This window comes from Haliotis rubra, unplaced genomic scaffold (genome assembly GCF_003918875.1).
Source record: "Haliotis rubra isolate DU_JTF1 unplaced genomic scaffold, ASM391887v1 Scf429, whole genome shotgun sequence".
NCBI classification, from domain to species: domain Eukaryota; kingdom Metazoa; phylum Mollusca; class Gastropoda; order Lepetellida; family Haliotidae; genus Haliotis; species Haliotis rubra.
The window spans coordinates 907315-929337 of record NW_025767112.1 but is presented as its reverse complement, the minus strand read 5'-3'; positions in this window follow the sequence as shown (position 1 = coordinate 929337).

Sequence of the window (22023 nt, the reverse complement as noted above, 5' to 3'; positions counted from 1 at the left end):
TCATCGTCCTCCGTTTCGGTGAGTTTTATTTTCTCGCGAGCGATGTGCTCGTCGACTTCGTTCAGTTTCCCCATGTTGTTCACGAGTTCTCCGCGTACATGTTTCAAGGCTTCATCTAGGCCTCGCAGTTCTCGAAAAGGGAATTCGAGGCCTGGCAGGGGGTTGGCATGGTACGTGGCCAATATTTTTTCGACGCTGTCCGATGTTTCATTTGCACGTTGGGGTATATCACCTTCACCGCTGAGTTTGGCCCTGACGTTTTGTAGATCTTGGACGACCTTCGGGGGAAGCTTAGGCCCGTGCACCACCGTAATCTATGAAGCCTAGTTCATCACGGATCAGTTGACTCCCACCAGGGCGACTGGTGAGTGTTGACAAAGCATACGGTCCTTTCCCGTCTTTTTTCATGATATCGAACCCCGGGTGAGCCTTCAATCGCAGCGTACCCTTCTTATCGATGGTAAACTTGGCATAGTCTCGCCCCAACGGCTTGATGTTGTCTCTCTTTTTAACTGCGTCGTAATAATCATCGACGGCCGGCTGTACAAGTTCAGCACTTAAGGGGTTGTTCGTGAATGTGGTGTCATCCTCCCACACACTATCATCCCACATATCATCCATCCGGATGTACTCCTGACCGCCTTCAGCCATTATTTATATTAAACTTTTATATTTTATCAATATAACAATGTATGGCAGGAAACTAGATCCTTTCTGAAGATCAAGAGAGCCTCTAGGCCTCAGAGCCGTGCGCCAGTCGGTGACCATCAGCAACAATCCCAGCAAGATAGACCAGAACCTCACATTGACCTCTGACAACCACAAACGTGATCTCGTGCGGAACGTAGGTCGAGCCATCATCAAGAAAACCACTATCAAGATCAGCGGTAACGAGGTGCTGAGCATCGACGACAGCAACGTGTTTTATTGCTATGGGGTACTAACGCAGAAGTTCAACTCGGTGTTGAAAGACCTCAGGGAGCAGACGCGATGGGTGGCCTTATTCCACTGCAAGGACAGGGATTTCGTTCGAGGAGTGTTTGAGAGAGAACGATGTGATGAGCAAACTAGAACGGGGAACGGGTAAAGAAACAGCTCGCTGAAACTAAGCATGCTAAGCTCGTGCTCAAGACCGACCAACCTGTGGCCTATAGGGTGTTTTAGCTTAGCAATGCTTAGCAAAGCTTAGCAAATGCTTAGCAAAGCTTAGCAAAGCTTAGCGCTTAGCAATTAATTGTTACAGTTCTATAGGGAAGACGGGTCTTCCGATGGTTGTTTTTGAAGTGCTAGCCGTGTGCAACTTAACCTTCATTTCGCTGTGTTTAACCTGCATCGGGTATTATATTATTAAAACTAAAACTTACTTATTACATTATAAGATGGAGTGTGATGAATTGCTAGAACTGTTGGAGGGGGATAAGCGAGGGGACGATGATAAGCGAGAGAGACTGGTGGCGCTGGCTGTTGGTGGTAAAGCCAAACATTACTTTGGGGACTACACTCCCGATAAAATTCACAAAATGTCAACCGAAGAAATCGATAAGCTGTACGCGAGATACGAGGCTAGACTCGGGGCCGAGATGACAAGGACTATAGGATGGGCTATGACCCAGATATACACTGGCATAGCGTCGTACTTCCTTCCCATTCCCCAGGAACGTCGACTTTACCTGTGGGAGGACCTCGAGAAAGACCCTTTTATTGAACATGCCTTGAGCTCTATCAGCTGCGTGCTGTACCACAAATACGGTATGTTTTTTAGCCCCGGTGACGGCGGCGATTATCACAGCAAAGCATTGCCAATTTAAGGAAGGGGAAAAAAATAATAATAGTATACAAGATGGATGCTGCACAGGTGAACCCTCCAGAGGAAACCCCTACGTTGGGGGAACCCCAAACCCCCATGGAGGTGAACCCTCCCGAGGTGACCCCTACAGTCACCAGGCAGAAGAACCCTAAGAGAGTCGCCGCTGGTAGAAAAAAGGTGGTCTAACCAACATAAGAGTAGCTACGCTCCACTGTGGAGCCGGGCTCCACTCCTGTTGATTGCAGGTGCAACTGCTGCCGTGGCTATCTCATGGTTATATAATAAACAACCACCCCGGGAGGGTATCCCTCCCCCACAATTAGAGGTCAACCCACATATCATGTTATAAATATATATTTTTATATCATATACATAATGTCTGAGGGGAAAACGTTCGTCAACGATGCATACCACGCCACTGTGGTCGCCAGTCTAGCTGTAGGGTATGCTCGGTTGACCAAAATGGTGCTTAAACAACCGACTATCAAGCTAGATTTCAACCTGCAGGATATGGGTATGCTCATAATGAACCTGGGTATGGCGATGGCCACCAAGGACATCCTAGTAAAACAAGGGATCCTACCGGAAAATATTTTGAAGTAAATGTAACTATATATAGGATGGCTACGATCGCCATGATGGTCGGCGGGGCGTTAGTAAACGCCCTGGGATTTTCCGGGAGTAATTTCCTCTTCTCGAAACTACGGCAGTCACACGCGGCTGAGATACAAGCTGAGCGTAAGCGCCACAACTTCGCTGTTGAGAAATTACAAGCAGCGCAATCTGAGTACGCGAAGAAACGTGTACAGAGGATCGATTACATTAACGAACAACTCAGGCGTGAGAACCATGCCGTTAAAACATTCCATGATGTCGACAACGCAGCGAGAGAATACTACCTACTAACCGGTAAACAGCTAGAACCACTCCATAAGCCCAAACTCGCTCAGTACTACACACCATCCCCGGGGCAAATGGACCGGGAATTGATCTTTATCACGCTGGGTCTAGCAGCGACTGCATTGGTTGCAAAACAATTAAACTAAGTGCTCATATGAGTATACCAAAGATGAGACCTGCCCCGTACCGATGTCAGTACATACTTATGGGGAAGACCGAGGCCTGTGGTAGGAGCTGCAGGACTGAGGGGTACTGTTGTTTTCATATACACGTGTTCTGTGTGTGGTATCGGGGTGAAAGGGCACTACTGCCTATGCAAAGCTCACGGGGCAAATGTAGTCAGGCATCATCTTATCTACGAGATGAAAAAGGACTACAGAAAAGAACGTAGGCGCCTCCTCAGGATAGCAGTGTAGTGGCCCCATTCGAGACTGTGCACACCTAGGTATAACAATGTACGTGGAAGTTGAGCCCAGGGAAAGTCGTTGCCTGAGAAGCTGGCAGATGGATGTGGGGGAAAGTATAGATATCAGTGTCCTCAAACCCATGATTGTTAGCGAACTATATAAGGGGTGCTCGTTTACAATCATGGTGAAAGTAGGGTTTGATGTGCCGTGGGCTGGGCACACTTGGAATTACTTTGATGGTTGACGAGTAGATGTGCATGGGGAGATAGATATACTTGTTGACGACTCGTTGCAAATAATACAAAACACCCTACTATGCTGGGCATGTTCCGGGTGGGTCGTGGGTATAATCGATAAGGTCTATCTAGATATTTACTAAGGATTTTATAGCGCCTCTATTTTTTATCAAGGTTGGAAGAGTTACCTCCCTTGCCGGTGGCCCAATTAGAGATTGATATACTTAGGTGTGTACACAATGTCTACTACTCGGGAGCTCAAGCAGATCGCGAGGCAACGAGGTGTAATTGGTTACTCTCGAATGGCCAAACCACAGTTGTTGAGATTACTTAACATACAACCCCCTCCCACGGTAAAACAACTAAAACTCCAAGCAAAAGAGCTAGGGTTGACGGGTTATTCCCGCCTGGGGAGAGCCGGGTTAGCCACATTATTATCACATGGCCCCGTAGCAAAGCCCCACACGATTTGGGGTTAGTCGGTTATTCCCGTATGAGGAAACCACAGCTTGTAGAACTATTACGGCAGAATAGAGCTATTGACCTAGAGTTCATGCGCACTGAGTGCGCTGTAGGTAACTATTTGAGAGGCTGGCGCATGCATGTTGATAGGAACATAGACATCGCCGATATCAAGCCTCTAATCGCTGATAAAGTCAATGAGGAACTAAATGATTTGGGAAGTATAAAGTTTCAAATCACAGTGAAAATGTCACCGATAGGGCGTGGGGGGAACCCCCACTGGGGTCACTGAGTACGTTCAGCCTTACTTCCGAGGTAAACAAGAAGTCGTGACTCATACAGAGACTATAGACGCATCAATCGATACCAGTTTTCAGCAGATACGAGAATACCTAGAATGCTACACACACATGGGGTCCGGGTGGGTAGTGGATAAAATCGATAATGTCTATCTAGACATAGCTAACTACGTGCCATTCAGAGGCGGGTTGTACCTAGACTTGCACCCCTACTACAACCAAAACAGGCCATGGTCAACGTCAAGAATAGAGGAGACGATTGCATGAGGTTAGCTATCAGGTCAGCCTTGTTTCCAGCTGACACTCATTCAGACAGGCTTTCTAGCTATCCCCAAGACGATGGGCTCAACTGGGATGGTATAGATGAACCCACCCCATATCCCAGATCACTAAAATAGAAAAACAGAATGATATAGCCATAAACGTCTTAGGGCACGAAGGCAACAAAACGATCGTGCACAGGGTCAGCCCAATGTTGGGGGGACCCCACCACGTTATCAATATATTCATGATCCAGCGAGGTGATAAGTATCTCTACACGTGGATAAAACACCTCAGCAGGCTGTTGCACGACCAGTCGAAACATGTTGGGAAAAAACACTTTTGTGTACGATGTCTGCACGGTTTCAGTCGACCAGACCGGCTGGAATCACACCAGGGGGACTGCCAAGGTGTGGGGCAGACGGCCATACGAGTCGACATGACTAAGGAAGGCGACAATATCCTAACATTCGCCAACCACAAAAAACAGATATCCGTGCCTTATGTCATCTACGCCGACTTCGAAGCCTTGGTCAAACCCGTTGAGGCTGGGGGTACCCCCAACACACAAAAAACACAGGAGCACGAGGCCTGTGGGTTTGGATACATGGTCGTCCGATGTGATGGGGAAACGAAAGCTCCCGTAGTGTACAGGGGTCCCGACGGGGCTGAAAAGTTTCTAAAGTGTTTGCAGGAGGAAGAGAAAAGTATTAGGAATGCACTATACACAGTCGCTCCCATGCGTATGACTCAAGCCGACCGGCTAGCTCACGCCTGCAGCACTCACTGTCACATGTGTGATAGCCCACTGAACGGTGATTCGGTGAGAGATCACTGCCACGTCACCGGTAAGTATAGAGGCGCCGCTCACAGCGTGTGTAACCCCAAGCTCAGAATCAACCCCGAGACAATAAACATCCCCGTGGTCTTCCACAACTTGAGAGGGTACGACTCTCACTTGATCATGCAGGCCATCGCGAAAGTCGACGGCAACCTGACGTGCATCCCCAACAACATGGAGAGATACATCTCCTTCAGCTTGAATGGCCTGAGGTTCATCGACTCGGTTCAGTTCCTCCTGTCGTCACTCGACAGTCTGGTCAAGGCCAACGATACCTTCCCCACCACCGATCGATACACCGACGCCGAGACTCGACCCCTGCTGATGAGGAAGGTTGTGTACCCCTACGAGTACATGGATGGCTGGGCCAAGTTCGCCGAGACCCGACTACCCCCCATCAGAGAATTTTACAGCAACCTGACCGACTCGACAATCACCCAAGACGATTACTCGCACGCGATTAATGTATGGAATAAACTGGGCTGTAAGAATCTGGATAACTACCACGACCTGTGCTTGAGAACAGACGTACTCCTGCTAGCCAACGTGTTCGAGACGTTTAGGTGGACGTGTTTTAAGCAGTATCAACTCGACCCTCGCATGGTACTACACCAGCCCAGGTCTGTCGTGGGATGCATTGCTGAAAAAGACCGGAGTTAAGTTGGAATTGCTCACCGATTGCGACATGCACCTGTTCATTAAGAAAGGTTTGCGAGGTGGGATTTCCATGGCTACCAAACGATACATGAAAGCCAATAATCAATACGTGAAGGGCTACGACCCGAGCAAGCCAACCAATCATATTCTCTACCTCGACGCCAACAACCTGTACGGCTGGGCCATGAGCCAGTATCTACCCACAGGGGGATTCGAATGGGCATTGCACGAGATTGATGTTATGAGTATTGCGGGCGATTCGAGCAAAGGTTATATCCTCGAGGTGGACTTGGAATACCCCAAGGCATTACACACATCACACAACAGCTACCCCCTGGCCCCCGAACGTATGAGGGTTAACCCAGACTGGATGTCTGAGTACCAACATAACTTGCTAGGTGGGCGGGTGGCAGACGTTGAAAAACTAGTGCCTAACTTAATGAATAAGACCAAGTACATCGTTCACTATCGCAACCTACAGCTGTACCTGTCGTTGGGTATGAGGCTGACCAAAATACACAGGGTGCTCGTGTTCAACCAGAGCCCCTGGATGGAGCCTTACATCAGAATGAACACGGACCTGCGAAAGCTGGCCACCAGTGACTTTGAGAAAAACCTCTACAAGCTCATGAACAACTCGGTGTTTGGTAAGACTATGGAGAACCTGAGGAAACGCGTGACCGTGAAGCTGGTTCGGTTGAATGAGGATGACAAGCTCAGGAGACTGATAGCCAGCCCGGCATTCAACCGGAGCAAGATATTCACCGACGAACTGGTTGCCCTACACATGAAGAAAAGCCGACAATGGTGAGTTCCGGAAGGCGAAGGGTGTTAAGAAGTACGTGGTGAAACAACACATCAAACACGCCAGATTCAAGGAAGCCCTGTTCAAGACCCGTACCTTTAGACATAAAATGAACACGCTTAGAAGTGATTGGCATAGCATATACGGACTGACGATAAACAAGACGTCCCTGTCGCCGATGGACACTAAGCGTTGGATAGCTATTGATGGGATCAACACATACGCGTACGGGCATGAGAAAATTGAACCAAGAACATAGGTGTATATATATCAGGGCGACATGTCACGGAACCAAAGAAAGTTTGAGGCTATTTACTACAGCCCGCGTGGGTACTGGAAAGGAGCTAGCGCCGTACATAAGCTGGCTAAAATGGCGCGAGTACCCCGGAGGAGGCCAAAGAGTGGCTTGAAAAACAAGCCCTGTGGCAGATCTATTTACCGGCACCACGCTACGTGCCTAGAAGGAAGTTCGGTATTAACATACCCAATAGCGTTCACCAGGCCGACCTCTTATTCCTACCCCACGACAAAAGGTACAAGTATGCCCTAACCGTCGTGGACGTTGCCAGTCGCTACAAGGAAGCCGAACCCTTGACCGCGAAAGACTAGGCCCAGGTAGCCCGCGGATTCAAAAGCATGTACAAAGCAGTCCGCTGACGTGGCCCACAGAGCTGCAAGTCGACCCCGGGTGGTAGTTCATGGGTGCCGTGTCACAACTGCTAGACAAACACGATACCAAGGTCAGGCCTGGCACAGCCGGAGCCCATCGCAGCCAAGCCATAGTTGAGAGATTCAATAGGACTTTGGCCGAGCGCTTATTCGGGCATCAGTATGCGAGAGAGATGACCAACCCGGGGAAACGATCGACTGAATGGGTAGCACGGCTACCCCAGGTGGTGTCGGCCATCAAACACGAAATGACCCGTCTCACCGGCAAGAAAAACCAGCCGACGATATCAAACTAAAATCAATAGTGGCAGAGTCGGCTGCACCATTGCGTGGGAAGGAGAAACAGATACCCGATAGGGCCCCCGTGAGGTACCTCTACCAGCCGGGGGAACACAAAGGGGGATAGTCGTAAGCGAGCCACCAATCCGATATGGTCAGTCAAAACTTATAATATAGATAAAGTGGACATCAAAGCCGACATGCCGAACTTGTACTACTTAAGAGATGGGCCAGGGAGAGGGTTCGTTAGAGAGGAATTATTGATCATACCGTACGGTACAATGTTACCTCCTGTCAACACGTCATAGCGGCACAGTAGTGCCACGTGGGGCCGGGAAGTTAACTGGGGGTTCAAAAGTAGTAGATATACTGGGGCGAGATCTAAGGGCCTGACAAAAGCTTTATTTGTGAATTAAAGCTTTGCAGAGGCTTTGTTGGACTTGGTCTCTACTACTTGACTATCATTATATCTACTACTTTGTTATGCTTGTTACTTAGTTACCTTGCAGTTACTGTGTTACTTAGTTAGTTGCTTAGTTACTTTGTTATTAGCTTGTTACTTAGATTGCTGCCTTGTCACTTTGCTACTTCGTAACTTTGTTAACTTCTCATTTGAATGCTTAGTTAGTTACTCATTTACTTAGTTACTTAGTTTAGTTGCTTAGTTCCTTGTTAATTAGCTTGTCACTTTGTTACCTCGTCACTTGTTTGCTTTGTTAGTACTTTAGTTACTTAGTTACTTAGCATGTTACCTTATCACTTTGTTACCTTGTCACTTGTATGCTTAGTTACTTTCTTACTTAGCTTGATACTTAGCGTGTCACTTTGTCACTTTGTTACCTCGTCACTTTGTTGCCTTGTCACTTTGTTACCTTCTCACTTGTATGCTTAGTTAGATACTCAGTTACTTAGTTTGCTGCTCAGTTACTTTGTTACTTTGCTTGTTACTTAGATTGCGTCCTTGTCATCTTGTTACCTCGTCACTTTGTTACCTTCTCACTTGCATAGTTAGTTACTCAGTTACTTAGTTACTTAGTCAGTTTCTTAGTTACTTTCTCACTTAGCTTCCTACTTAGATTGCTACCGTGTCACTTTGTTACCTCGTCACTTTGTTATCTTGTCACTTGTATGCTTAGTTAGTTACTTAGTTATTTTGTTACTTAGTTGCTTAGTCACTCTGTTACTTAGCCTGATACTTAGTGTGTTACCTTGTTACTTTGTTATCTCATCACTTTGTTACCTTTTCATTTGTATGCTTAGTTAGTTCCTCCGTTACTTAATTGCTTACTTTCTTTCTTACTTTCTTTGTTGCTTAGCTTGTTCCTTAGATTGCTGCCTTGTCGCTTTGTTACCTCGTCACTTGCATGCTTAGTTAGTTACTCAGTTACTTAGTTACTTAATTAGTTGCTTAGTTACTTTCTTACCTCGTCACTTTATTAACTTGTCACATTGGTACCTTCTCACTTCTATGCTTAGTTAGTTTGTTACTCAGTAACTTAGTTAGTTGCTTAGTTACTTTGTTACTTAGCTTGTTACTTAGATTGCTGCCTTTTCACTGTTACCTTGTCACTTTCTGACCTTTTCACTTGCATGTTTAGTTAGTACCTTAGTTCCTTAGTTACTTTGTTACTTAGCATGTTACTTAGATTGCTACCTTCTCTAGATAGTATCTTAGTTACTTGTTAGTTAGCTTGTAACCTTGTCATGTTGTTACCTTCTCACTTTGCTACTTTGCTACTTTAACACATATAGTTTTAGCATTCACTAGACGTATCTTTCTGCCATATGTAAATGATATGGCATTCTCTAGAATTATGACACTGCCATAAATATATATATATACTCATAGCATTCACTAGAAGTATCTCTCTGCCATATGTAAATGTTATGGATTTCACTAGAATTAAAACACCGCCATTCACTAGAAGTATTTCTCTGCCATATGTAAATGTTATGGCATTCACTAGAATTAATACACCGCCATATATATATATATATATATATATATATATATATACTCATAGCATTCACTAGCAAACAGCAAGATGGCGGACAGCAGGCCGCATGACATTATCTCTCTCGAGAAAACGTCAATTACTCCATTACTTGGAGGAAGAAGTGTCCAAGAACATGAAGATATGACCTCGTATGATGGTCTTATGGACTCTGATAAATGTGAAAATGTGAATTCAATTTTGAATCAAGTAGAAAAAGGACTTATTGACACGACGCAAGAACCAATGAGTGAGTTGATTTCAACAGATGTCATACTAGAAAACTTTTCCAATTAGCCTAAGGAGGTTTTGGTTCAAAAACTTATACGTGAACTTGGTGATAATGAGATTCACATGGATGAATTAAGAAGAAAATTATTTCAATCAGCAAAATCTTTGAATTCTGAACTGTGCAATTGTGAACTGAAAAAAACGTAAAACATTTCGCAATGGTGATAGTGTTCTTGTGAAACTAGCAAGAGATTGCTCAAGCTTGATTCATTTCATGAATGGTGAATCCTTCGAAGAAATTAAGGATTTAGTATCTAATAAACAACGATCTACAAGTGTAAACAAAGATTCACACACAACCCAAACAGGTAGCTCAGTGTATCTAGACAATGGCGTAAGCCAGTCCTACTGTTTGAAGACAATAGAGACATGTACAACACCTGTACAGAGCACGCCTCGCAGGGGCCAGGTATTATGTGATATTGCTGAAATGAAGCGATCAATTATAGAGATATGTAACACCATTGCCCTGCTGAAAGTGCCCTGTCAAAATAATTATGAGTCAATCAAGCAAGTCAAGCATGAAGTTGAAACGGCGCGTACTCTTCATGAAGCATTACAGAATGGCGTAACAAAACTTGACTCTAAGTGCACAAAGCAAGCTAGTCTAATCAAACAGTTAAAAAGTGACGTCATGGATGTTACAAGAGATGTTGAGATCAATAAACATGGCCTAACAAGCGTACGAGACGATAGAGCCCGTGGAATAACAGGATTCAAGAGTGACGTCACTTCACTCAAGGAGGACTCCAGAACACTGGAAGAAAACCAACGGTTCATATCAGAAGATATAACAGTTATGAAACGCAACTTTACAAGCCTACAGAATCTAGATACAATTGAAATCAAAGACGATGATATGACATTCAGAGGTGTAGACAGACTGCGTGTCAAACGGTTTTTCCTGAGTGGAACAGCTCCAGATGTCAAGACTGACGATATTGCCAAATACCTCTCCACCCGTGGTGTAAAAACAACAATAATTCGCCTTATGTCCAGCAGGAGGAAAGGAACTGTTTCAGCTCGAATCAACATTCATGCCTCTGACGTCCCCAAACTGGAATCTCGACCGTTTTGGCCAAAGAACATAACATGCCGGCCCTGGATGAGCTCCAAAGCCTACCTCGCCCAGTTTGAATGATGCTACTGAATAACCTCAATCTTCTCACATGGAATGCTACCGGAATAATATCTAGTGTTGCATATCTACGGGACGTCCTAACAAGATATGATGTGGATGTTTGTGGTATCAGTGAGCACTGGTTATTTGAAAAGGATTTGCCTTTCCTGGACACAATCAGTAATGATTATAAAACATTTGGTGTAAGCGACTCTGACTTAAAGCTGCCTAGTAACAGAAAGGTTGGCAAGGCTGGTGTTGCTGTATTGTGGCACAAACGACTTGAAAACAATGTTACTGTCCTGGATATACCCGATGATAGAATAGTTGGTACTCACATACATTCCGGACTTGAAGTGAGCATCTTCATATTTCAAGTATACTTACCATCCACAAACTCAAATGTTCAAATGTATATAGATTACATAGATGCACTTTGGAATCTCAGTGACCGTTACAAGGGACTATCATCTTCATGGGTGATTTAAACTGCAAAATAGTTAAAGATGCTTCTAGCGGAAGAGAGGCAGCTGTAGCCAAGTTTTTATCCAGAAATAATTTAACTGCTGTTACTACCTCGGCACTGTGTAAGGGATCACATTGCTCATATGTGTCCTTTGATGGTACTAACTCCTCGCTTATTGATCACATTGTTATCCCGGAGAGTAAACTCGACTGCATTTCTTCATGTCAAATCCTAGATCACCAGCTCAATGTCAGCAACCATAGGCCTGTTGTTGCTTGTCTTGTAGTAGGCCAGGAACTTTCGTATCAACTCCCAGACTTCAACAGGATATCCTACAACTGGACAAAGTTAAGTAGAGAAGAACTCTGTTCTGGCTACTCAACTGACCTGACGCAATTACTGACTGAAAGTGGTCATTGCCATACTACTCTGCACTCAGTAGAGGACGTCAACAAGTATTGCGACACACTGACTAAATTTATCATTGATGCATCAGACAAGCATGTTCCTAAGAAGAAATATAGTCCCCATCTAAAGCCATACTGGTCTACAGAGCTGAAACATCTCCACAAAGCAATGCGTTGTGCTAGAATGTCTTGGATTCGAGATGGGAAACCAAGAGGTGGCAGTCATATCACATATAGGACTTATAAAGATCTAAAAAGAGAATTTAGAAGGTCTCAAAGAAAGCACATTGAAGAGCAAAGATGCAAGGTCTTGAACGAGATTGACGCATATGCGGAAATGGATCAGTCTGCATTTTGGAAGGCTATAAGTTCTAGAAGAAAAGGTCACCGAGCCGACACGGGGGGTGCCATGTGTTTTCAAGAAGGAATTATCACTCGCGATCCTAAAGGCATTGCAGATGGATGGAGTGAATATTTCAAAGCACTGTATACGCCATTAGAAGATCCTTCCTTTGACTCAGATCATAAGGACTCTGTTGAAGAAGAGCTCCGTTCTCCAATGTGTGCAGATACAGCAGTGCCTCCTGTCGTTTCCAACGAACTGTACTCAGCCATTTCTAAATTGAACACGGGCAAAGCACCTGGCATTGATCATGTGACCAATGAGCATATCATTCATGGGGGTCCTGGTTTAGTCGCCTGTCTTACCAAACTGTTCAATGCCTTCCTTACTGTAGGCTATGTGCCGCCATCAATGAAACGTGGAGTTATCATTACACTATACAAAGGTGGCAGCAAACCCAAAATGTTACCAAATAGTTACAGGGCAATAACACTTCTTCCTGCTATCTTTAAATTATTTGAACGAGTACTACTGTCACGTTTGCAGAAGTTTCACAATCCATCACCGCTTCAGCATGGCTTTAGAAGTGGAATAGACTCAACAATGACTCCATTTCTTCTCCGAGAGTGCATAGCATATTCAGTGGAAAATAACACTAAACTCTATAGCTGCTTCCTTGACGCTGAAAAAGCATTTGACTGTGTTTGGCATGATGGCCCCTTCTTAAAGCTGAGACACATCAGGACTCCAAAAGTACTTCTGGGTGTTATCCTATGAAGGTATGACACTATGCAGAGCTGTGTTATTCACAGGGGTCACTCAAGCAAGTGGTTTGACATCAAGCAAGGGACAAGGCAAGGAGGTGTACTATCACCTTGGCTGTACCAGTTATATCTTGACGAACTGCTAAAGAGTCTTTCTGTTTCACCGTCTGGAGCCTGTATCAACACAATCCCATGTGCTGCACCCACTCAAGCTGATGACATAACACTGCTGTCCTTTACGAAACATGGCTTAGACTCTCTGTTGGCAATCTGTGCTGCGTACAGCAGTAAATGGCGGTTCCAGTACAGTGCAAAGAAGAGTGTCGTGATAGTCTTTAACGAATCAACTGCAGCCTACAAACGTTCCCAAAGAACCTGGTTCCTGGGAAACAAGCCAATACAGGAGACTGACCAGCATACTCACCTGGGAACTGCTATATCCAAGAACATGAAATCAACGGAGCAGGTTGACACCATCTGCAGAAAAATGAAGTCAACCTTCTTTGCCACCAGAAACATTGGTATTCATGAAAATGGACTTCATCCACTCACGGCAGCAAAGATCTACCAGTCAATTGTTCTCCCACGTGCACTGTACGGCTGTGAATACTGTATAACATGTCTACAGGTTCCTTTCTTCAGCTGGAAAGGGCGCACAGATTTTGCCTGAAGATGATCCAAGGGTTACCAACAAGAACTAGAACTGATATGGTGCTTTCACTTATAGGTATCCTGCCGATCACTGCAACCATAAGCATAAGAAAACTCGATTGCTTACATGCCCAACATCCTGTTCAGCAAGATCTATCCTGCTATATCGCTACTTCAGCGATACAGTCACCAATAGTCCAGTCACCCATGGATTCATCCCGGAGATCAAAAGACTGTGTAACTGCTACGGACTCAGAGATGCTCTATCACAGATCCAATTATGTTCCTTCCCAAGCCCAAACACCTTGAAAACCCAAGTGAAGAAGCATGTTTTCAAAACTGAAACTGATGAACTCGTGTCCCGGATGGAGACTGATGCAAGCATGTCGCTGTTCCTCACCAATCACAGTGTGTATATTCCACATCTGATATGGACCATGAGTAGACATCACCCACACAGATGAAAGAGGCTTAAAGCTACTCTCTCTCTTATCACGCACCCAGTGAGAACTGAACAGTGCCCAATGTGTTCCTGCATTGTTCATGGTCTTGTACACCACATTCTTCACCTTTGTACTGACAATGTGGTAAGCGCAAGACGAGAAACCATGTGGCTGAATATTCTAGACATATTCGGTGTAAACACAAATGTTCTGTTAGACAATATAGAACAGAGAACGCTGACCGAAGTGCTGCTCGGACGTCACACGTATGACATTGAAACCATACAACTGCTGCTACTGGTTGGACAGTTCGCATCTGGGATCGACTGGTCCAGTTTCACTTTCTAAAGACTCTAATTAATATATCATAACATTTCAACACTTGTGGCTAACAACTTAAGCTTTTAATATTCAATTAATTTTGTGTCTCCAAATCTGGAGGAATTAAATAAACCTACCTACCTACCTACTTCATTACTTGTATGCTTAGATAGTATCTTAGTTACTTGTTAGTTAGCTTGTAACCTTGTCATGTTGTTACCTTCTCACTTTGCTACTTTGCTACTTTAACACATATGGTTATAGCATTCACTAGACGTATCTCTCTGCCATATGTAAATGATATGGCATTCTCTAGAATTATGACACTGCCATAAATATATACATATACTCATAGCATTCACTAGAAGTATCTCTCTGCCATATGTAAATGTTATGGATTTCACTAGAATTAATACACCGACATAAATATATATATATACTCATAATAGCATTCACTAGAAGTATCTCTCTGCCATATGTAAATGTTATGGCATTCATTAGAATTATGACACTGCCAAATATATATACTTATAGCATTCAATATTAGTATCTCTCTGCCATATGTAAATGTTATTGTATTCTCTAGAATTATAACACCGCCATATATATACTTATCTCTCTGCCATATGTAAATGGTATGGTATTCTCTAGAATTATAACACCGCCACATGCATACTTACCTCTCTGCCATATGTAAATGTTATGGCATTCACTAGAATTCTAACACTGCCACATATATACTTATCTCTGTGAAATGTGTAAATATTATGACATTCACTAGAAGTATCTCTCTGCCATCTGTAAATGTTATTGCATTCAATAGAATTATGACACTGTCACATATATATACTTATAGCATACACTAGAAGTATCTCTCTGCCATATGTAGATGTGATGGCATTCACTAGAATTATAACACCGCCACGTATACACATATCTCTCTGCCATATGTAAATGTTATGGCATTCACTAGAATTATAACACCACCATACTGAGTCAAAAAAGAAACTTCACATTCTTTCTTCAGGGCACTATAAAAGAACAAGAGATGGTAAGATGGTTAAATTGTTATTATTTCATTGCTGAGATCTGTGTGATGTACTCGATACACTGACAGTACCATAATCAGTTCCATTAGGCTACACCGCCGTTCTAAAACATGGGTATACAGAATGTCAAGTCACAAGAATAAAAATGAGAAATTTCTCTGTTCAATATCGTGTATGGCCGCCCCGCGCATTCACCACTGCCAAACACCGTCTCCTCATCGACTGCCTGATGCTTGTGAACACGTGGTTGGGGATTCTGCGCAATTGCTCTTGCAAGGCAGCGCCAAGATCCTGCAAATTCTGAGGTTGGTTCCTAAGACCACAAACCTTCTCCCAAGTGCATCCCAAACGTGCTCTATTGGATTAAGGTCAGGGGACCTCGATGGCCAGTCCATGACGTTGATTCCAGCGTTTTGAAGGAAATTTCGTGTCAACATCGCGGTATGCGGCCGAGCATTATCATGCTGGAACTGTAGACCTTGGCCATGAGCCGCCATGAAAGGAACAAGTTCAGGGGTGAGCACCTGGTCGCGGTAAGCAGCAGCTGTGAGGTTTCCACGGATGACCAGAAGTCGGGAACGGTTGTTCCCACAGAAAGCACCCCACACCATACAACTTCCGCCCCCGAATCTGTCGACTTCCTGTACACAACACTGGGCATACCGTTCATGACGTCGTCTCCAGACTCTATGCCTGCCGTCCGCGAATCTGAGGGTAAACCTGGATTCATCGCTAAAGACGACTCGATTCCAGTCTCTCTGGGTCCATCGGAGGTGACGTTGGGCACACAGTAGACGTTGACGTTGATGAAACGGCGTCAATATTGGCCCACGATATGGACGTCGAGAATGGAGATTGGCAGCCCGCAACCGATTTCGAATGGTCTGTGAGGACAGTCGACCTCTAAACATCTCAGCCCTGGTTCGTGTAGCCGGCAGAAATCTGTCACGTAGGTGACGTAGGACGATTTGACGTCTTCTGCTCGTGACGTCACACGTGGACGACCCGACCTTGGGCGATCAGAAGTGGTGCCAGTTTGTTGTGGACGACCTCGCAAGTCATACACAGTACGATGGCTGCATCCAATTGCTCTTGCGACGTCAATAACTGATATTCCCGCTTGCAACGTGCCACGGCATGTTCACGTTGCACATTTGACAATCGTGGCATTTCAAGTACCGTTAGAACTGTGGTTTAAAAGTGTTTTTTCAATTCTTGAGGCCAGTGCAAACACGTGCATATGAAGAAAACTTCGATGCGAAGATCACATGATCGACTGCACGTGCAAAACCTGATTTGGCACTAACGTCATTTGCACGACGAATGGATGGGTTTGAGTGGGTTTTGCTAACGTTTTTCTAGAATCGACAGATAGGGATCCAATTTCGGATACATAGATGTATCATCAGAGAAAAATTATTCATTATTTTTCAAATTACATTTTGTGAAGTTTCTTATTTGACTCAGTGCATTCACTAGAATTATAACACTGCCACATATATACTTATATCTCTGTCATATGTAAATGTTGTGGCATTCACTAGAATTATGACACTGCCATAAATATATACTTATATCTCTGTTATATGTAAATGTTGTGGCATTCACTAGAATTATGACACTGCCATATATATATACTTATAGCATTCACTGGAGGTATCTCTCTGCCATATGTAAATGTTATGGCATTCACTAGAATTATAACACCGCTACATATGTACTTATCTCCCTGCCATATGTTAATGTTATGGCATAAACTATAATTATGACACTACCATATATATATACTTAAACCATTCACTAGACGTATGTCTCTGCCATATGTAAATCTTATTGCATTCACTAGAATTATACCACCGCCAAATATATACTTATCTCTCTGCCATGTGTAAATATTATGGGATTCTCTACACCGCCACATATATCCTTATGGCATTCACTAGAAGTATCTCTCTGCCATATGTAGTAGTTATGGCATTCACTAGAATTATGACACCACCACATATATATACTTCTAGCATTCACTAGAAGTATCTCACTGCCATATGTAGATGTTATGGCATTCACTAGAATTATGACACTGCCACATATATATACTTCTAGCATTCACTAGAAGTATCTCACTGCCATATGTAGATGTTATGGCATTCACTAGAATTATAACACCGCCACATATATACTTACATCTCTGCCATATGTAAGAAAGTGTTAACTATTATTATTAATCACGTCCCTTTGACCAGAAGTGGGATAATGCCTTTCAAACCTAAAGTTTATGGAATTTGAAGATTTCCTTTGGACTGATGATATTGGATAGCATTTCAAGCCTGTGAGCATATTATGAATGTACTGGGTCAACAGTTCAAATTTTCAGAAATTTTTAACTATTATTATTACCTTTAAAACCTACAGTTTAAGGAATTTCAAGAAGTTTTCTGGGCTGATGATAGCAAATAACATTTTAAACTTCCAAGCAAATTATGAATATACTGGGTCTATCATTCAAATGTTCAGAGATTTGAAACTATTATTACCAATCATGTGCCTTTGACCAGAAGTGGGATAATGCCTTTAAAACCTACAGTTTATGGAATTTCAAAATGGTATCTGGGCTGATGATATTGAATAACATTTCAAACCTGTGAGCAAATTATAAATGTACTGGGTCAATAATTCTAATTTTCAGAGATTTTTAACTATTACCATTAATCCCGTGCCTTTGACTAGAAGTTGGATAATGCCTTTAAAACCTACATTTAAGGAATTTCAAGAAGTTTTCTTACCTGATAATAGTAAATAGCATTTCAAACTTACTAGTAAATTATTAATGTACTGGGTCTATAATTCCAATTTTCAGAAATTTGTAACTATTATTTTTGATCTCGTGCCTTTGGCCAGAAGTGGGATAATGCCTTTAAAACCTAAAGTTTATGGAATTTCAAGAAGTTATCTTGGCTGATGATAGTAAATAGCATTTCAAACTTCCAAACAAATTATTAATGTACTGGGGCAATAATTCTCATTTTCAGAGATGTTTAACTATTATCATTAATCACGTGCCTTTGACCAGAAGTGGGATAATGCCTTTAAAATCTAAAGTTTATGGAATTTTAAGAAGTTTTCTTGGCTGATGATAACAAATAACATTTTAAACTTCCAAGCAAATTATGAATATACTGGGTCTATCATTCAAATGTTCAGAAAGTGAACAATAAAGGAATTTCAAGATGTTGTCATGGCTGATAATAGTAAATAGCATTTCAAACTTCCAAGTAAATTATTAATGTACTGGGTCAATAGTTCAAATTTTCAGAGATTTTTAACTATTATAATCAATCACGTGCCCTTGACCAGAAGTGGGATAATACCTTTAAAACCTACAGTTTATTGAATTTAAAAATGGTATCTGGGCTAATGATATTGAATAACATTTCAAACCCACGAGCAAAATATGAATGTACTGGGTCAATAATTCTTATTTTCAGAGACTTTTAACTGTTATCATGAATGACATATCCTTGGCCCGAAGTGGGATAAAGCCTTTAAAACTTACAGTTTATGGAATTTCAAGATTTCCTCTGAGCTTATGGTGGTAAATAACAATTCCAACTTGTCAGCAAATTCTGAAAGAAAAAATAGTATAGCATTAATAATGAAATAGGAATAATGATACTCAAGTAGTATATACAATAGCGGTCCGAGATCAAGTCCAACAAAAGCCTCTGTAAAGCTTTATTTTACAAATAAAGCTTTTGTCAGGACCTTAGATCTCCCCCATTGTATAGACTACTTTTGAATCCCAGTTAACTTCCCAGCCCCCACGTGACACAATAGTGTCACTATGAACGCGATCCTGATCACGTGGCACTATGTCGTGTGAAACAGTTAATGTTTCGTAACCCTTGTTCTATGTACTTTTTTTTCTCGTCTTCGCTGATAGCAGACTTACGAGACTTGAGCCGAATTTCTTGTTTCATCTTTAGGTACTTGTTGAGTTCAGAGAGGATTGAACGAGATTCCTCCTCTGAGATCTTACTGTCAGTGAGTGCTGTGGAAATACGCTCACTTACCGTGTTCAGCTTTGCTTCGGCCAGAATCCTGATCTCGTCGTGTTTCAATGCCTTCCGATGCAGTCTGCGTGACACAAACCTAAACACCAATCCAGCCAACCCTGACACCCCAGCTTTTATTTCGATGCCTAGCATTGCGGGTGCGGCTATGATGGTGGCCAACAACCCCACACCTACTGCCCCTAACCCCATACTGGTAGCCATAAGGGCGGTATCAACCCAATCCACGGCATTGAAAGCTCTATGGTTCTTCTTATACAATGCTGCCCGTGTGTCGCGGTCTTGTTCTAGTTGGCGTTTTATGTCACATAACTGTCTCAAGCGGAACCTGTCTACGGTTTCCAGGGGCTTCGTTACTTCCTCTGCGACTGGGTACAGCCCCATCCTGTGTGTATAATATATACTACAAGATATTTTTTAATTGGGCTCTAGTAAATAGTCGATCAATGTACTTGAAGCTTATAAGGCCCACGCGCTCGGGTAAGTGAATAGTGGAAAGGTCAATAGGTAATTTTTGTTCTACATCAAGTCCAATGGCGCTTGTTAAGGGGATCAGCAACCCCAGTGAGGGGTCCGAGCTCCGTTGTATGACGATACTACAATGGCGGTCATTATATGAATTAAAATGGGGCAACATTATTTCCACCCCAGGTAAAAGGGACCATAAGGGCTGACTAGGGCCGGCTTTTACAAAGAATTCTATGATGAATGTGGAGCCTGGGGGCATATACCATAGAATGTAGTAGGCCAGCGTATAATGTAAATGTTAAATCTGCGCCCCCGGATGCATCTAACATGTAGCCCGGGCGATTTGGTGTTTGGGAAACTCTTATAGTCTGGGGGCGTCGGGGTAGCCTAGTGGTTAAAGCGTTGGCTCGTCACGCTGAAGACCCGAGTTCGATTCCCCACATGGGCACAATGTGTTAAGCCCATTTCTGGTGTCCCCCGCCGTGATATTGCTGGAATATTGCTAAAAGCGGCGTAAAACTAAACTCAGTCAGTCAGTCTGGGGGCCCGTTGGATGAAACCTCCCGAGCAAGATACCGTTGTTCTTAATTTCGGTGATATACATAGTGATAGGACCATCATTAGGAAAAGAGACGTAAGGGCTCTATAAAGTCGTCTGCCAGAGGCACCCGCACGTACACACCGTCTCTTAAGCGCAGGACGTACGAGGTGCCGTCCACGCCAGGAAGATCGAACCCCATTGTGCCTCCTAGACCCCCGAGTGTGATGTTGGGTAGATGATCGGCCATTGCCGCCCGCCTATACACTTTGTCTTTCAAGTGCAGGACGTACGAGGTGTCTTCCTCACCGGGCAGATCGAATCCCTCTGTGTCTCCTAGATCGTTAAGCGTGGCGTTGGGTCGATGACTAATCATTGTTATATTACTATCATAAGATAGTTTCCAACTGTTTTTCTGATAATTTCTCAGGGGTGTACTTCACCCCCATGAAGTGTATGTTGTCAGGTAGGAAGATCTTGGTGAGTGATATCGTGTCTTCCACGGTCACGGTGACCCCCTGCAGACTGGTGTGGGAGTCGACACCCACCCGCAGGTAAACAGTGCAAACCTGATACTGGTGCCGTTTCACCCACCCGAGTTTGATCCCCTTCACGATTTCGACCTTCATCCGGCGATGGTTCCCCTAGGTAGACTTTGATGACCAGCGTGGAGTTAGCCGGTAGGCTCGCCAGGATGTTGGCCACGCCAGCGAATTCAGACACCAACTGCAATGCCCCGTCTTGCACTCCTGGTTTACTCAATAGCATGTGGGCTGCCATACTGGCGACTGGGCTGATGATTACGCTACGTCTCTGAGCCGGGACGTAGGCCACGAGCAGGGTTCCATTGTTCACGACTTTGTTTAGGTAGTTGTCTTTGTTCTCCGTGAACACGTAGGGGGAGCCGAGACTAATGTTGAGAAACCAATCGTGAGAGGTAACAACACCCACTTGTCGTCGTCGGTGAAGATGAGCGTATATGGTTTGTTTCGGGCGACGGTCGTGCTATCAACATCTTCTAAGTCGAACAGTTTGCCTCCGAACGATTGGGATACCGCCCATCTATCATCACCGATGCGGACTAGGTCGAACGGAGTGTTGACGGCCGCTCCTGAGACATCTACTATGTCACCTATGGTTCTCCCGATGGAGGGGACTTCAACGCGTTTGTAAATGTTGTTTTTCAGTTGCAAGGCGCACAGTTTACCATCTACTCCGGGGTCGTCGAATCCGCGTGTGTCCCCGAGGTCGGAGATCCCCACATTGATGCATTTTTTCAACCTCATTCCGGGACCTTGTGCGCTAGTCATTTTATGTGCAGCGCTATGCTGAGGTATCCTATATTCACAGAATTATGCTTTATATCTAACACCGATATTATCAATTCAGGGATGTTGCCCCAAGTTAACCTCTTATACTGCCCCGATGAAAACGACTCGGTTCTGCCGTCGTTGTATTTCTCCGTTTTCACCGGT